The sequence below is a fragment of the Felis catus genome, chromosome C2, assembly GCF_018350175.1.
Source record: "Felis catus isolate Fca126 chromosome C2, F.catus_Fca126_mat1.0, whole genome shotgun sequence".
Taxonomy (NCBI): domain Eukaryota; kingdom Metazoa; phylum Chordata; class Mammalia; order Carnivora; family Felidae; genus Felis; species Felis catus.
The window spans coordinates 23,666,315-23,681,976 of record NC_058376.1 but is presented as its reverse complement, the minus strand read 5'-3'; positions in this window follow the sequence as shown (position 1 = coordinate 23,681,976).

Here is a 15,662-nt window from a genome sequence, read left to right as displayed (position 1 = left end):
AATCATGGAGTTTTTCCAGAAAACTGGGGAAAGATAAAGAGGCTCAGCCTAGTTATGTAGCTATACCTTAAACACAAGACAGTAAAAACCTTGCTAGACAGAAGACAATGCCAGTGGTCCACTGAGGAAAGAAAAAAAATGGAAGAGAAATGTAGTTGAGTTTGACTTTCTTATATCAGACATCTGCCCCTTAAGTTGGGGACAGAATCATGCCAGCATTTTTATTAAATGTTCTTCCTTAATGTTACACGATAATCTGTATATCTTAAGAATGCATTTTTGGTTCATTTTAAAGATATAATTGGCTTTATTACATGATTTATGAATCGGGCAGGATCCCATCTAGCAGGTTGAGGCGGCTCGAAGGAGTTGTACAAAATCAAAGGTTTTATAGGAGGGTAGAGACAAGAACGTTATTAGCAAAAGAAAAGGTTTGTTCCAGGGGCCTGCTCTCTAGGGGGATCTTAAGCATGCATTAACCGAGTTTTTTGAGAAACGAGTAATTCAGCAGCTGCCCATGATCAAACTTCTACTAGTTGGGAAGTAGAGCCTAAGTCCACCTTAATGCAATAGAATCAACACTCAGTACAGGCAATCTATTCAGCTACTCAAGTTAGACAAAATACTCAAAGGAGAGACAATAGAGAATGAGAAGGAACAATAGAACAATAGTTCTTTGATGTCAAATATAAGATCTCCTGGGGGAAGAATAGATTGTTGTGAGCAGGAATCAACTGTAAAATTCATATTCCACTTGATTATATGTATGTACATATATTTATAGTTATTTGCATACATACACTTTTAAAAGCTGAGTTTTAATCATGCCCCTTCTACCAAGGGAGTGGAATAAACAGACTGTGTGCAAAATGTGCTCATTGTGTAGCTAGTGCTTTGAGGCTGGTTTCTGTTCCTATGTTACTAGGGATGGCTCTTTCTTTCTTGGGCACATTAATCAATGTTTTAAAAAACTGAACATAGTGAAAGTTCTGCATATAGTCTCTAACCAGTTTCACAACACAGAGCCTTTTAGCATAGGTGTTTCTCTAACTGTGATAACAGTGCCAGGTTTGATTGTGTTTATAGTGCCGTAGGGATCCACAGCAGCTTGTGGCTTCAGACAAAACGGCATCTGGCGCCGTGTGATGGGAGGGAGGAATTCTACTCGTCGACTCCTAAAATGTTTGCTAGCAAAAACCTGCTCAGGGTTTCCTTTTCTCTTTCCCCATGGTACTTTTGTCTCTTTCCATTTATACAAATTGTAAATGGGTCAAAAGACCCATGTATTGAAGAACCACAAACATCAAAATGAGAGACATAATTTAGATCAATTAATGCATTCCTCACCAAAATGAGGTGATTTGCTCTAAACTATTTTAATTTCTTTTTATTCATCCAATTAGACATTGTTAAGCACTCAGTGATCCCTTAATTATACCGAACATTTTCATAATCATGTATTTTTATAATGGATTTTTTAGGAAATTACATTTAGAAGCCATGCCTTTTTCACCCTTTTTTAGAAGTAAATGACTTGTGCCTTGAACACTGATACTGCTTTTCTTCAAACATCAACAAAAATGTACAAAAGTAGTAATAACATACTTCCAATAAAATGCCGGTGCAAATTAAGGTTTACTGGAGCAAAACAGAAAGCTTGATATCTTTGAAAATTATTCCATTGAACAACACGGTTATGATGTTTTTTCCCATACGGTTTTCCTCTAGATGTAACTAGGATTTATTTCTGCAATTCTCCGCACACTCGGCTCTCCCATCTATAAATTAGCTACAAGTTATATTTGATATTTTGAATATTTATAAATAAACACCGATCCAGAATCCTCTTTGAAGCAAATGTTGTTTTCTGGTCATCAACATAAATTACATAAAGATAAAGTAGAATCACGATAGAGGCAGTCTAGGGCCACATCCTCCTCAACGGCCTCGAGAAGCATCTTCTTGTTTACTGCCACTCTGTGGCTCATTTTTGGCCTTGATGCTTAGCAAAGAGTGGCAACTGCCAGATTAAGGAACATACTTCTTTTGTGGATATGTTTCGTTTGGCTTTTAAAGTGTTTAAAAGAAGTTACAACTAACATTTAAAAGTTGGAAGATCTCACATAAATGCACAAAAATACAACTTCTCTTGGGCACTTGTAAGTGTTGGTGGCAACGAACGCCAATTTTAACCTGACAGCACTTGGCTGCAGTTGAGTAGCAACTGCTTTTGCTTTAGTTGGCAGTGCCCACCATAGTGTGTAGTCACATAGAAGATGCGTGTGAAATTAAACCAGCTAATTCTACCCATTTATATAGCCAGCCAGACCTCTGTGGAGATTTGAGTTTGAGAATCCTTCCCAAACTGATTTTATTATTGTGTGTGTGGGGGGGGGGGTGCGTGTTTGCTTCTACCTCTGCATAGTCTAAGGTAATTCAGACAAATATCAAGGCATGTCAGGAGTTATCATGATCAAGCTTCCAGAAGAGTCAGGTGAATGTTTCATTCAAAAATATCAAAATTAACTCTATTTGCCTTTAATTAATTAATTAAATCAATTATTTAATTTATTTCTTTGAGAGAGAGAGAGGGAGAAAGAGTGCTAGCAGGGGAGAGGCAGAGAGAGATGGAGAGAGAATCCCAAGCAGGCTCCATGCTGTCCACACAGAGCCCAATGTGGCGCTCAATCCCATGAACAGTGAGATCATGACCTGAACTGAAATCAAGAGTCAGATACTTAACCAATTGAGTCATCCAGGTGACCTTGTACAGTTTTTTTTTAATAATACATCATTAATGAAAATAAAATAGAACAAAGAAATTAAAAAATTTTTAAATACATTGTCATTCACAAGGAACATTGGAACATTTTGATGTAGAATATAACAAAGCATAATACATAATACATAATAAAAAGAGATGTGAAGTATATTTTAAAAGGTCAATAAGTTGATGTTCTGGTAATCTCACATATATATATATGTATATATGACATACATATATATGACATATATATGTATACACACATATATGTAGTTACTGTTATGTATCTACAACTACTGATTTGCAACATATATTTTTACTGAAAATATAAACAATTTATATTCCAAAATAATGTATGTCTCCATTATCATTTTAAAGGCTATGTAATATTCTATTTCATGGGTATCGAAAAGATAATTAATTCAACTAGCATTTAATTACTGGGTGTTTGGATTCTATGAAGGTTTTGCTGTTACAAACTGCTGGAAACATTGAGGAAGTATTTCTCAACCTATGCTTATTATGAAAATAAATTATTAAAAGAGGAATAAGTTGTACAACTGTATCTATATTTAAATATTTTAATGTTTATTATCAAATTGCTTTCAGAAATATTATACCAATTCATACTTCTACCAATAGCATATAAGAAAACGTATTCCCCTCACCATAGAGTGATATTAGCTTTCCACTAAACGACATTTGTCTGTTTAATGAGTTGTTTTTTAAATACAGAAAACTAATCTCTAAATGGTCTCTATGTTATTTCAGCACAAAAAAGTGACCATTGAAAGTCCGTGGGGTCCGATCACTCATTTAATGCCACAGCAGGATAATCAATGCCCAGTGCCTGAGGATGAGTTCTGTATGTAGTCTGCCCAGGTTTTAAGTCTAACACTACTGCTTATCAGTAAGGTGATTTTCAGACCACTTGTTTTGTCATTCTGTGCCTCATTTGGAAAATGGAGATTGCCGTAGAATAAAAAGTAATTAAAATGGAGGAAAGTTAATAGTTTAATATTATACATTCAGGACATATGTGACTTAAATACTATGAAGTAGGTATATGCTAAGACCAGTTTGCATATCTGAAACAATATGGTTCAGAGTTACATGATTAGCAAACAGCAGAGTTAGACTGAAACTTTGGTCCTCATGTGTCTGAAGCTAGTTATGTTTTCTGCCTTTATGTACTGATGTTTCTCCTTACAATAGTTAGGACTCCACCTGCAATGGCATACACAATTTTGCCAAAACCTAAAAGAGTATTGAAAAAGAGATTTACAACATATTTTAAAGGGCCAATGATATGTTGGCAAATCTCCTACTATTAACCAATGATTTGTGAATTAATTTCCATTAGGTAATAAAAAATGTAAAACATTTTTAAACTCTTTAAAGCAATAACTTTAATAAACTGTCCCACTAGGTTCCACTTATCCTTAAAGAAACATAGGGGTAAGCACCTTGACATTGGTTTTGGCAATGACTTTTTGGATTTGATACCAAAAGTAAAGGCAACAAAAGAAAATAATAAATAAATGGGACTTTGCTGCAATTGAAAGTTTCTTCACAGCAAAGGACACCATCAACAAAGTGAAAAGGCAATCCGTGGAATGAGAGAACATACTTGCAAACCACATATTTGATAAGAGGCTAATATGCAAAATATATAAGGATCTCATACAACGTGGCAGCAGAAAATCATAATAATAAAATTGAAGTAAAAAATAAAAAAAATTAAATGGTTACAGGACCTAAATAGGCATTTTGAAGGGACATACAAATGGCCAACAGATATATTGAAAGGTTTTCAGTATCAATAATCATCAGGTAAATTCAAATCAAAACCATAATGAGATATCACCTCACACCTGCTTGTCAAAAAAAAAAAAAGAAAGAAAAAAGAAATAACAAGTGTTGATGAGGATGTGGAAAAGGGGGACCTTGTATCTATACTGTTGGTAGAAATGTAAACTGGTACAGCCACTATGGAAAACAGTATGGATGTTCCTCAAGAAATTAAAATAGAACCACCAGATACATGATCTAACAGTTCCACTCTGGGTTTACATCCAAAGGAAATGAAGTGAGTATCTTGAATAAATGTCTATCCACCCATGTTCACAGCAGCATTGTTCACAATAGCCAAGGTACGGAAACAACCAAAATGTCAGTTGACAGATGAATGGATAAGAAAAATGTAAGATAGATAGATAGAAAGATAGACAGATAGATGATAGATAGGGATATTATTTAGACTTAAAAAAGAAGGAAATCTTGTCATTTGTGATAACATGGATGAATCCAATGGGCATTATGCTAAGTGAAATAAGCTAGACAGAGAAACTATCATATCACTTATATATGGAATCTAAAAAGAAAGCTGAACTGTAGAAACAGGGAGTAGAAAAGTGGATGCCAGGGGTTGGGTGGGTGTGGGAAACAGGGAGAAGTTGATAAAAGGGTTGAGATTTTAGTTAGAAGGTAAGTGAGGTCTGACGACCTAATGTGTAACATGGTGACTATAGTCACATGTTACACTGTATTGTGTAAGTGAAATTTTCTGAGAATTTAAATGTTTTCACAAAACATGCAAACAAAACAACATAAGACATTTTTAGACTTTTCAAAACAATTGCTTTAAAAAACTGTTCAGGGGAGACTGAGTGGCTCAGTCAATTAAACATCCAACTCCTGATTTTGGCTCAGGTCATGATCCCAAGGTCATAGGATTGAGCCCTACATTGGGGTCTGTGCTGAACATGGAGCCTGCTTACGATTCTCCCTCTGCCCCTCTGTGCCTCCCCTGTGCCCTCTCTTTCTCTCTCTCAAATAAAAACTAACAAAACAAGCAAACAAACAAAAAACTGTTTGACTCTGTTCCATATTTGTAAATATATCTGAAATTTTAATAAGAATATTAGGAAGTCTTTCTAAAAAAAGAAAAGAAAAATGCGATCAGTGGCCCTCCTAAGAAAAGAATGAAATAGAAATAAATCAAATACAAAATAAGACTTTTCCATAAAAAAGAAAGCATTTAAGGATACATTAAAATGGCACTGCAGAATATGGCAGTGTCTAAACAGGTGTGGTTATTTAAATTTGCATCTAAAAGAAGTAAAGTTAAATTAAATTAAACTTTTACTTTCTCAAGTTCAATAATAGCTGTACTCCAAGTGCTCAGTAGCCACATGTGGCTAGAAGTGGCTATCATGATGGACAGTGCAGTTACAGAACGTTCTCCATAATTGTAGTGCTTCATTGAGACAAAACATTTAACAGAAGGAAAGCAGCATACCTATCATGGTTAAAATGTCTGAGAAATCATCACCTTTAGAGTCCTTTACTCAGGGAAGGCCCAAGAAATAAAAAGGCAAAGTAAACCTCAGCACAGGGTATTAAAAGAAAAGTTCAAGTAAAAACCTTAAAGGAATTACTGATGGGGAGAGAGACGATGATGATGATGATGATGATGATGATGGTGGTGGTGGTGATGGTGGGAGATAGATAGGTGATAGGTAGATAGGTAGATAGATAGATACAATGCAGGGTTGTTTTGAAAATTAAATAAAATTAAATGCAATAATGAATATAAAATGTGGCTGGTACAAATTAGTTATTGAAAATGGGAGTTCTTTTTAATATTAGTCAATGAATAACAATATTAGGTGAATAAAATGCAATTCTTGAGATTCAGTTGATTGAATGAAAGGAAGTTAAAATAAACTTACTCTAGACCCAAAGCCCTATTGCCATCAGAGAGTAAATACAGTGTCTATTTCCATGGTGTTATGGGTGGAAAATCTAAGTCTGGATACAGATGCCACATGTATCAAAGATTCTGCATTTAAAGGCTAGAAGGGTATTAGAGGCTCTGATTCAATACTGGTTTCATGGGTAAACTCCATGCGTTTACATGGAGAATACGGTTGTTTACATGGAGATGGGGCTGGGAATGGTGAAATAAGGAAATTTCCATATTTACTGTTCATTTATCCTGATAAAAAGTGGCCTAACAGATAATTTGAAGTAGAAACATGCCCCCTAAATTAGCATGCCATTAAGTATGAGCATGAAATATGTCTTGGATCAGCTAGAAATTAATCACCACAGGGAGATATTAATTAGTTCAATAGCAGAAGGAGAAGGAAAATATAAAGTAACTTTTCATTTCCAGTAATGTCGCTGTTAACGTATTGTCTAATATGAAGAATTATATTTACCAAGTGCTCAGAACTTTATAGTCTATAATGCACTTTCATATACATTACCACCAGGGACAGACAATACTTAAACCAAGGCTGAGGGACATGCACAGCCTTAACTCATCTCATGCCTCAGTCAAATGGAAGATTTGAGTATCTAACCTGAGAGTCTGAACTACACACAGAACTACACACATTGTATTTAATACAATAATATACTTAACCCCAGGATAAGGCATCTGGAAGAAACCATTAGAGATCTAATTCATATATTAATCATTTTTTTTAAAGAATATGAATATGTTACCTAGAAGGGGTAGTTCCTTGTTCTGTGCCTTAAAATCTTCATAAATGAAGATCTATAATTTAACTTGGGAATACATTTCATGATGTGCAACTCCAGCATTCAAGATGGTACTACATCTAAAAACCCAACTTTAACATAATTTAATTTTTATTTTATTTCACTCTTGAGGTCTTTAGTTGCATAGAATGGAATTGAGCATCAGTCCATGCAAGGGTTTTGTTCCACTTATGTTTTGAATTTGTTTTATATTACCATGTTTTCCCTTTCATCTTTCATTCCCAATGTCATTTCTTTATATTCTCTGAGATGCCCATACAGTACATGGAAACTTTTTCTTCTGACCTATTTTTCTATACATTTATTTAGACACATATTTACGCTTGAAATAAATATATTATTTTTGTTAGAAAATATGTTCCTGTATTTCAAATTAAACAAAGGATCTATATGTCAGAATTTCAACACTGACTTGGTGCACTAAAATCAAAATGTGAGTGGTGCTGCCTTCCTCCTGGAGGTTCTGGAGGAGAATCTGTTTCCTTCCTGTGTCAGGTTGTTAGAAAAGTTCAGCTCCTTGTGGTTGTCAGGGATGCAGCAGTTCCCAGCTGCCAGAGACTGCCCAAATCCCTTGGCTCCTGGCTCCCTTCCTTCCTATGCAAAGCCAGAAACAGCAAGATGGTTTCCCTTTCATGCTTGCTTCTTGTTCCGTGTTTACTCTTTGACTCAAGCCAAGGGATATTCTCTGGTTTTTAAGAGTTTATGTGATTAGATTGGAATTATCTGGATAATCCAGGATAATCACCACATCTCAAGATCCCTAATCTTAATCACATCTCTATAGTCCCTCTTGCCATGTAAGATAACATAGTCACAGGTTCCAGGGATTACGGTATAGACATCTTTGGGGGATACAGTCATTACTTGACCTGTGGCAGCTCCTTTTCCTCCCCTCACACCCTCTCCTCTTTTTTTTTTCTTTTCTTAATAGACTTATTTTTTAGAGCAGTTTTTGTTCTACAGAAAAATTGAATGTAAAGTACAAGGGATTCCCATATATGCTTTTCCACTCTCCCCTCTCTCCAGTAGTCTTCCCTATGATTAACTTCTTCCATCAGTGTGGTACATTTGTTACAATTGATGAACAAATACTGATATGTTGCTCTTAACTAAAGGTCAGTGGTTTACATTAGAGTTCACTCCTATGTTCTCTAATTCTATTGGTTTTGACAAATGTAGAATGTTACATATCCACCATTACAAGATCACACAGAATAGTTTCACTGCCCTGTCCTAAAAACCTCCTCTGATCCATTTGCTCATCCTTTCCTTTCTCTTCCCAAACACTTTGCAACCACTGATCTTTTTCACTGTCAGTATGCTTGTGCTTTTTCCAGAATGTCATATAATTAGAATCATATAGCCTTTTAAGACCTCACTCTTTCACCTAGAAGTATATGCAGTTAACTTTCTTTCCTTGTCTTTTTGTGGATTGATAGCTTATTTATTTTATGGTTGAATGTGTTCCATTGTATAGATGCAACCCAGTGTACTTATCTATTCATTTTTTGGGAAAAAATCTTTATGGCTCCCGTGATTTGGCAATTATGAACGAAGCTGCTATAAATACTCAATATTCTATGACATAAACTTTCAGCTTACTTGAGAAAAAATCAAGGAGCCTGATTGCTGGATCATACTGTTATACTATGTTTATCTTTGTAAAAACCTGTGAAACTGCCTTGCAATGTGGCTATAGCATTTTGCAGTCCCATCAACAATGAGCTAGAGTTCCTATTTGCTGTACATTCTTGTCTGAATTTATTATCAGTGTTGTGGACTTTAGCCAGTCTAGTAAGGGTATGGGTGTATCTTTTTTTAAATTTGTGGTTCCTTAATGACAAATGATGTTTATAAATGCTCATTTCATTTCTGAATATATTTTTTGTACAGCCTCTTTTTTTAATTAGTAGAAAATCAATTTATATTCTGAAAAGTAAGTAAATGCAATACTGTATACATGTTAATAACAATTACTTGTTAAAGGGGATTCTGAAAATACCAAATCCTAAACTTATATCCCTACAAACCTCCCTCAAATGCATTCCAACCAGCTACAAAATCGCTAACAACAAAATAAATGCTGAAGATAAAGGCAGGTAGATTGTAAGGAAGCCTACATATTTGGCTAGACCTAGAATGTGATGGATGGCAGAAAGCAATATTTATTTTTACCATAGACATTATCTGGCAATTCACAGTCTAACACCTGGAAACTATCAAACACTCTAGTTATAGTTAGAGAAGAGAGCATGGCAGGAGAAGACACGTGGGGTCCACAGACAAGGATAGCAAAGCTGGGACAGATGGAATTGGGAAGTTTCCTGCTCTCCAAAGATCTGCAAGAGAGCAGAACAGTCAGGTTGGCTCCTCTCCACTGAAGCTGGAGAACACTAGCTTTTGCACCCAAGCAGCCCAGAGAAATAAAAGGTTCACTGGCCCATCACTTGCCACAGAAGTAGATCCTTACGAGTTGGGGCTGCTTTATGTGCTACAAAATCTGTTTCTGAGGAGAATCCAGAAAACTGAAGAATAACAAACACCCAAAGTAGGCAGCTAAAAGAAAGAGTAGAGTTTTTGTATGTACGTGATTGAAATTGAGTTGATATGAGACTGAAATAGACTGTTATAATTGTAAGATGTTTCATGTAAGCCTCATGGTAACCACAAAGAAAATAACTATAAAAGACACACAAAAGAAAAGAGAAAGAAATGAAATCATATCAGTATAAAAAAGCAAGAAAACCTAAAGACAATAAGAAAGGAAAGGACAAAGATCTACAAGACAGGAAAAAATGAACAAATGACAATGGTAAGTCCTTATTTATCAATAATTACTTGAAATGTAAATGTAATTAAACACCTCAATCAAAAGACAGAGTGGCTAAATGGATTAAAAAACAAGATTTATCTCCATGCTATCTACAAGAAATGTGCTGCAGATTTAAGGACACAATAGGCTGAAAATGAAGAGATGAAAAAGATATTTCATGCAAAAGGGATGGCTATACTTACATCAAACAAAATAGACTTTAAGTCTAAATCTGTCACAAGAGACAAATAAGTCATTATATTATGGTAAAATGGACAACTCATCGGGAAGACATAATAATTGCAAATATGGATGCACCCAACATCAGAGCACCTAAATATTTAACACAAACATTGACAGATCTGAAGGGAAAAATAGACAGCAATGCAATAATAGTAGAGGACTTCAATAGCCACTTTCAATAGTAGATTGTCCAGACAGAAAATCAATAGGGAAACATCTGACTTGAACAACACTGTAGACTAAATGAACTTAACAGACATATACAGAATCTTCCACACAGCAGTAGGAGAATACACATTGGGTTGTTTTTTTTTTTTTTTATGTTTTATTTTGTATTAGAGAGGGAGGGAGAGAGAGAGAGAGAGAGAGAGAGAGAGAGAGACAGCATGAACAGGGGAGGGGCAGAGAGATGGAGACAGAATCTGAAGCAGACTCCAGGCTCCACGCTGTCAGCACAGAGCCTGATGTGGGGCTCGAACCCATGAGCAGTGAGATGATGACCTGAGCTGAAGTCAGACGCTTAACCTACTGAGCCACCCAAGTAGCCCAAGAATACACATTCTTTTCAATTACATGCAGAACATTTTCTAGGACAGATCACATGTTATATCACAAGTCTTAACAAATTTAAGAAGAATGAAATCTTTTCTGACCACAGTGGAATAAAATAAGAAATAAAAAAATGGAAGGAAAATGGGAAAACTGACACACAAATACATGTTTAAATTAAACAAAATATTTTTGAACAACCTATAATCAAAGAATATATCAAAAGGGAAATTAAAAGATACTTTGAGACAAATGAAATAAAGATACACATATCAAACTTATGGATTTCAACAAGAGAAATACTAAGAGAAGTTTATAGTGATAAACACCTACATTAAAAAGCAAGAAAGATCTCAAATAAACAACCTAACTTAAACTTCATGGAACTAGAAGAAGAACAAACTTAACCTAAACTTAGCAGAAGGAAAGAAATAATAAAGATTAATATAGAAATAAATGAAATATAATTTAAAAGTCCATGAAAATCAATCGGTTTCTTTGAAAAGATAAAAAAAATTGACGAACTTCTAGATAAAGAAAAAAAAACACTCAAACTCATAAGTGAAAGAAGAGACATTATAATTGATGCCACAGAAATAATAAGGATCATAAGAGACTACTATGAACAATCCTATACTGTAAGTGGATAGCATAGCACCAGTTACCAAGTCTTAATTATGAAGAAATAGAAATCTGAACAGACCCAGAAAGAAGAAAGAGATTGGATCAATAATCCAAAACTTCCCAGTGAAGAAAAGCCGGGGACCAGATCATTTCATTGGCGAATTCTAGCTAAAAGTTAAAAAATAATCATCAATATTTCTTACGTTCTTCAAAAAAAATTGAAGAGGAAGGAACACTTGCTAACTCAAATTTATGAGACCAGCATCACCTTGATACCAAAATCAGACAAAGACATTACAAGACATGAAAACTCCAAGCCAATATCCCTGATGAACATACACAAAAAATTGTCAACAAAATACTAAGAAACCCAACTCAAACACACATTAAAAGGATCATGCATCATGACCACTTGGACTTTATCCATAGGCTGTAAGGATGATTCAACATATGCAAGTGAATTCACGTGATACACCACACTAACAGAATGAAGGATAGAAATCATATGATCATCTCAAAAGATTCAGAAAGAGCATTTGACAAAACTCATCACTCTTTCATAATAAAAACTGTAAACTATAGAAGGAATTTATCTCAGTATAATTAAGGCCATATATATGAAAAGCTCACAAGCAAGCATCATTCTCAATGGTGAAGAACTGAGTGTTTCTCTTGGAGTTCAGAAACAAGACAAACAAACCCACTCTCACCAATTCTATTCAACATAGTATTGGAAGTCCTAGCCAGAAAAATTAGGAAAGAAAAGGAAATAAAATGCACCCAAAATAAAATTCCCTCTGTTTGCAGATGATATGATTTTAAATGTAGAAAACTGTATGGGGCACCTGGGTGGCTCAATCGGTTAAGCATCCGACTTTGGCTCAGGTCATACTCTCATGGTTCATGAGTTCAAGCTCCTCAGTGGGCTCTGTGCTGACAACTCAGCTTGGAGCCTGCTTCGGATTCTGAGTCTGCCTCTTTCGCTGCACCTCCCCTGCTTGTGCTCTGTCTCTCTCTCAAAGATAAACATTAAAAATTAAAAAAATAATAATAATAAAATAGGTGTAGAAAACGCTAAAAATCACACACATGTACTCATGCAGAAAGCTGTTAGAACAAATAAAATCAGTGCTGTTGCAGGACACAAAATTAATATACAAATGTCAGTTGCATTTCTATATGTTAATAATGAACTACCCAAAGAACTTAAGGAAACAATCCTATTTGCAATATCATCAAAAAGAATAGTATACTTATGAATACATTTAGATTTATTCCTAAGTAGTTGAAAAGACTTGCACACTGAAAACTACAAAACATAATGAAAGAACTAACGAAGATTTAAATAAATGTAAGATATCTCATGTTCAGGGATCAGAAACCTTAATATTGTTAAAATGTCCATGCTTTCTGAAGCCATCTACAGATTCAATGCAGTCCCTATTTCTGTAGACTGAATGTTGTGTTCCTCTCCTTCAAATTCATATGATAAATCTTAACACCCAAACTGATGGTATATGAGGTGGTACCTTTGGGATGTGGTACCCTCATGAATGGGGTTATGACTATATAGAAGAGACTCCAGAGAATCCCTCCCTTCGCCATAGAGAGCAAAGGCCATGATCTTCCTGGTCTATGAGCAAGGAAGTGAGCTTTCAGCAGACACTGAATTTGCTGATACTGTGATCTTAGACTTTCTTACCCTCCACAGCACCGAGAAGTATATTTCTGTTGTTTATATGCCACCTAGCCCACGGTATTCTGTTATAGGAGCCCGAGTGTGCTAAGACAACTCAGTATGAGTGTGAAGTCAGGTCAACTTTCCAGAAGGTCACTTGACAATCTGTATTGAAGTTTAACGAAGTACAAATCTTATTTCCACTGATAATTTGATCTCCTGAGATCTATATCAAACAATAGTGCAAGGTACATGAACAGCATTGCAAATATATACATATATGTGCATCAGTGCATATTTTATCATATGTATGAACCTCTGACCATGGTGGATTGTCATATACGAACAGCATGTGTGGTAAGAACCGACATTTTTTTTTAAAGAACCTACATTTTAAAATAATAAATGTATATTTTTTATCTGGTAATAAAAGGTGTAAGTCTACAAAATACATACACAAAATCATAACAATATTTACTTCTAGATGGATACTGATATCAGTATGCATCTTGCTTTCTTTTTTTATATATTTTTACAGTCATTTTTAAATGTATACTATATGTGTAACCAGAAAAAATAAAGATACATTCACGGAAAACTTATGCTTATTCAATATACATGGCATAATGCTAGAAGCAACTTATAATAGAGAGAAAAACATTTTTTCTTTTTTTAAATTTATTTTTGAGAAAGGGAGAGACAGAGTGCAAGCAGGGGAAGGGCAGAGAGAAGGAGACACAGAATCGGAAGCTGGCTCCAGGCTCTGAGCTGTCAGCACAGAGCCCGACTTGGGGCTCTAACTCACAAATTGCAAGATCATGACCCAAGACAAAGTCGGATGCTTAACTGACTGAGCCACCAAGGTGCCCCAAAACATTCCTATTTGAAAAATATTTCAGAATATTTAACTTTCTCTTTTCTTCTTCTGGTACCCTCATATTCTGGACAATAGAAATGAATGAGCTATCAAAATATAGTCAGAGAACACTGAAAATACATTTTTATAAACTGTGCACCACACATTTAAAAAGAAAGTACATTTAAATTTGCTTTTTTTTTCATTTTTAGACTCAGAATTTTAAATATTCATGCTGTGTTAGGTAGGAAAAAAGCAATCTTTAGTTATACAAAGTGAAATTTTGCACAATTGCTATATGATTAATGTCACTGTATGTTTTTCAGAGTAATCATATAATGAACGTGAGATAATCTTCAAAATTCTATACTTAAAAATTGAAAGATACAGAAAAATAGAACTTGAAGTCTAAAAATTGTATTCTGCAAAGTATAGGAAAGTTAAAGGTCTAGAAATCCTTTTTTCTCTCTTTCTTTCTTTTTCTTTTTCTTAAGTCTCATCTGGAGCATCTGAGTGGCCCAGTCAGGGGTCCAGTTCTTGATTTGGGCTCCGGTTATGATCTCTCAGTGTCCTGAGATCATGTATTGTGTTGGCGCTGCTCACAATCTCTCTTAAGCTTCTCTCTCTCTCTCTCTCTCTCTCTCTCTCTCTCTCTCTCTCTCTCTCTCCCTCCCTCCCCTGCTCATGCTTGTTCTGTCTCTCTCCCTCTCTCAAATTAAAAATAACAATAATAATTATAATCATGTTGCATCATATAAATAGGGAATTTACTTGTCCAGCTCAAATGGGATATATAGTTGGTTTTTTTGTTTGCTCATTTGTTTGTTTTGGTCTAGATCCCACCTATGTGATCCCTTCGTTGCTACTCAGTACTGTTCTTTTATTATTCATCTTGCGTGAAAAGTTTATTATACATTTGGAATCATAAGGCACTTTCAAACCCCACTGAAAAACAGTCTTGGGTTAAAAGAAGAAAAAAACTATTACAAATTTAGGTAATTATTTCTTATTTTTCATCTGCTTTTTGTTGTTTATGTCTATATATTTTTTATAGGTAATACTTTCACCTGTTGCAAAGTCACCTTTAGAAAGGGCATACAGTTACTATTCCCCTGCTTATATCTGCTCCCCAACTATCCAGTTTGCTTCCTTCTTAGGGCATCCAAATTACATTTTTTAAAACTGAATTTTTCACCCATGTGGCTCAATAGGTTAAGCCTCCCACTCTTGATTTCTGCTCATGTCTTCATCTCAAGGTTGTGAGATGGAGCCTTGCCTCAGGCTCTGTGCTGGGAATGCAGAGATTCTCTCTCTCTTCTATCTCTTATCCCTCCCCTGGCTCACGTTTTCTCTCTCTCTCTCTTTTTCCCTCTCTCAAAATAAATAAGCATTTTAAAAAAACTTTCAATGATATTTCATGCAAAATAAAGAAATAAGCATACCTAGTTTTCTTCTTTTGGAAAACCAGTATCATTCATACTGTTCTGCACCTTGGTTTTTAACTTTATATTCTTGGGAGATCATTCCATATCGGTAGCCAGAGATTTCATCATTTTTCCCCCAT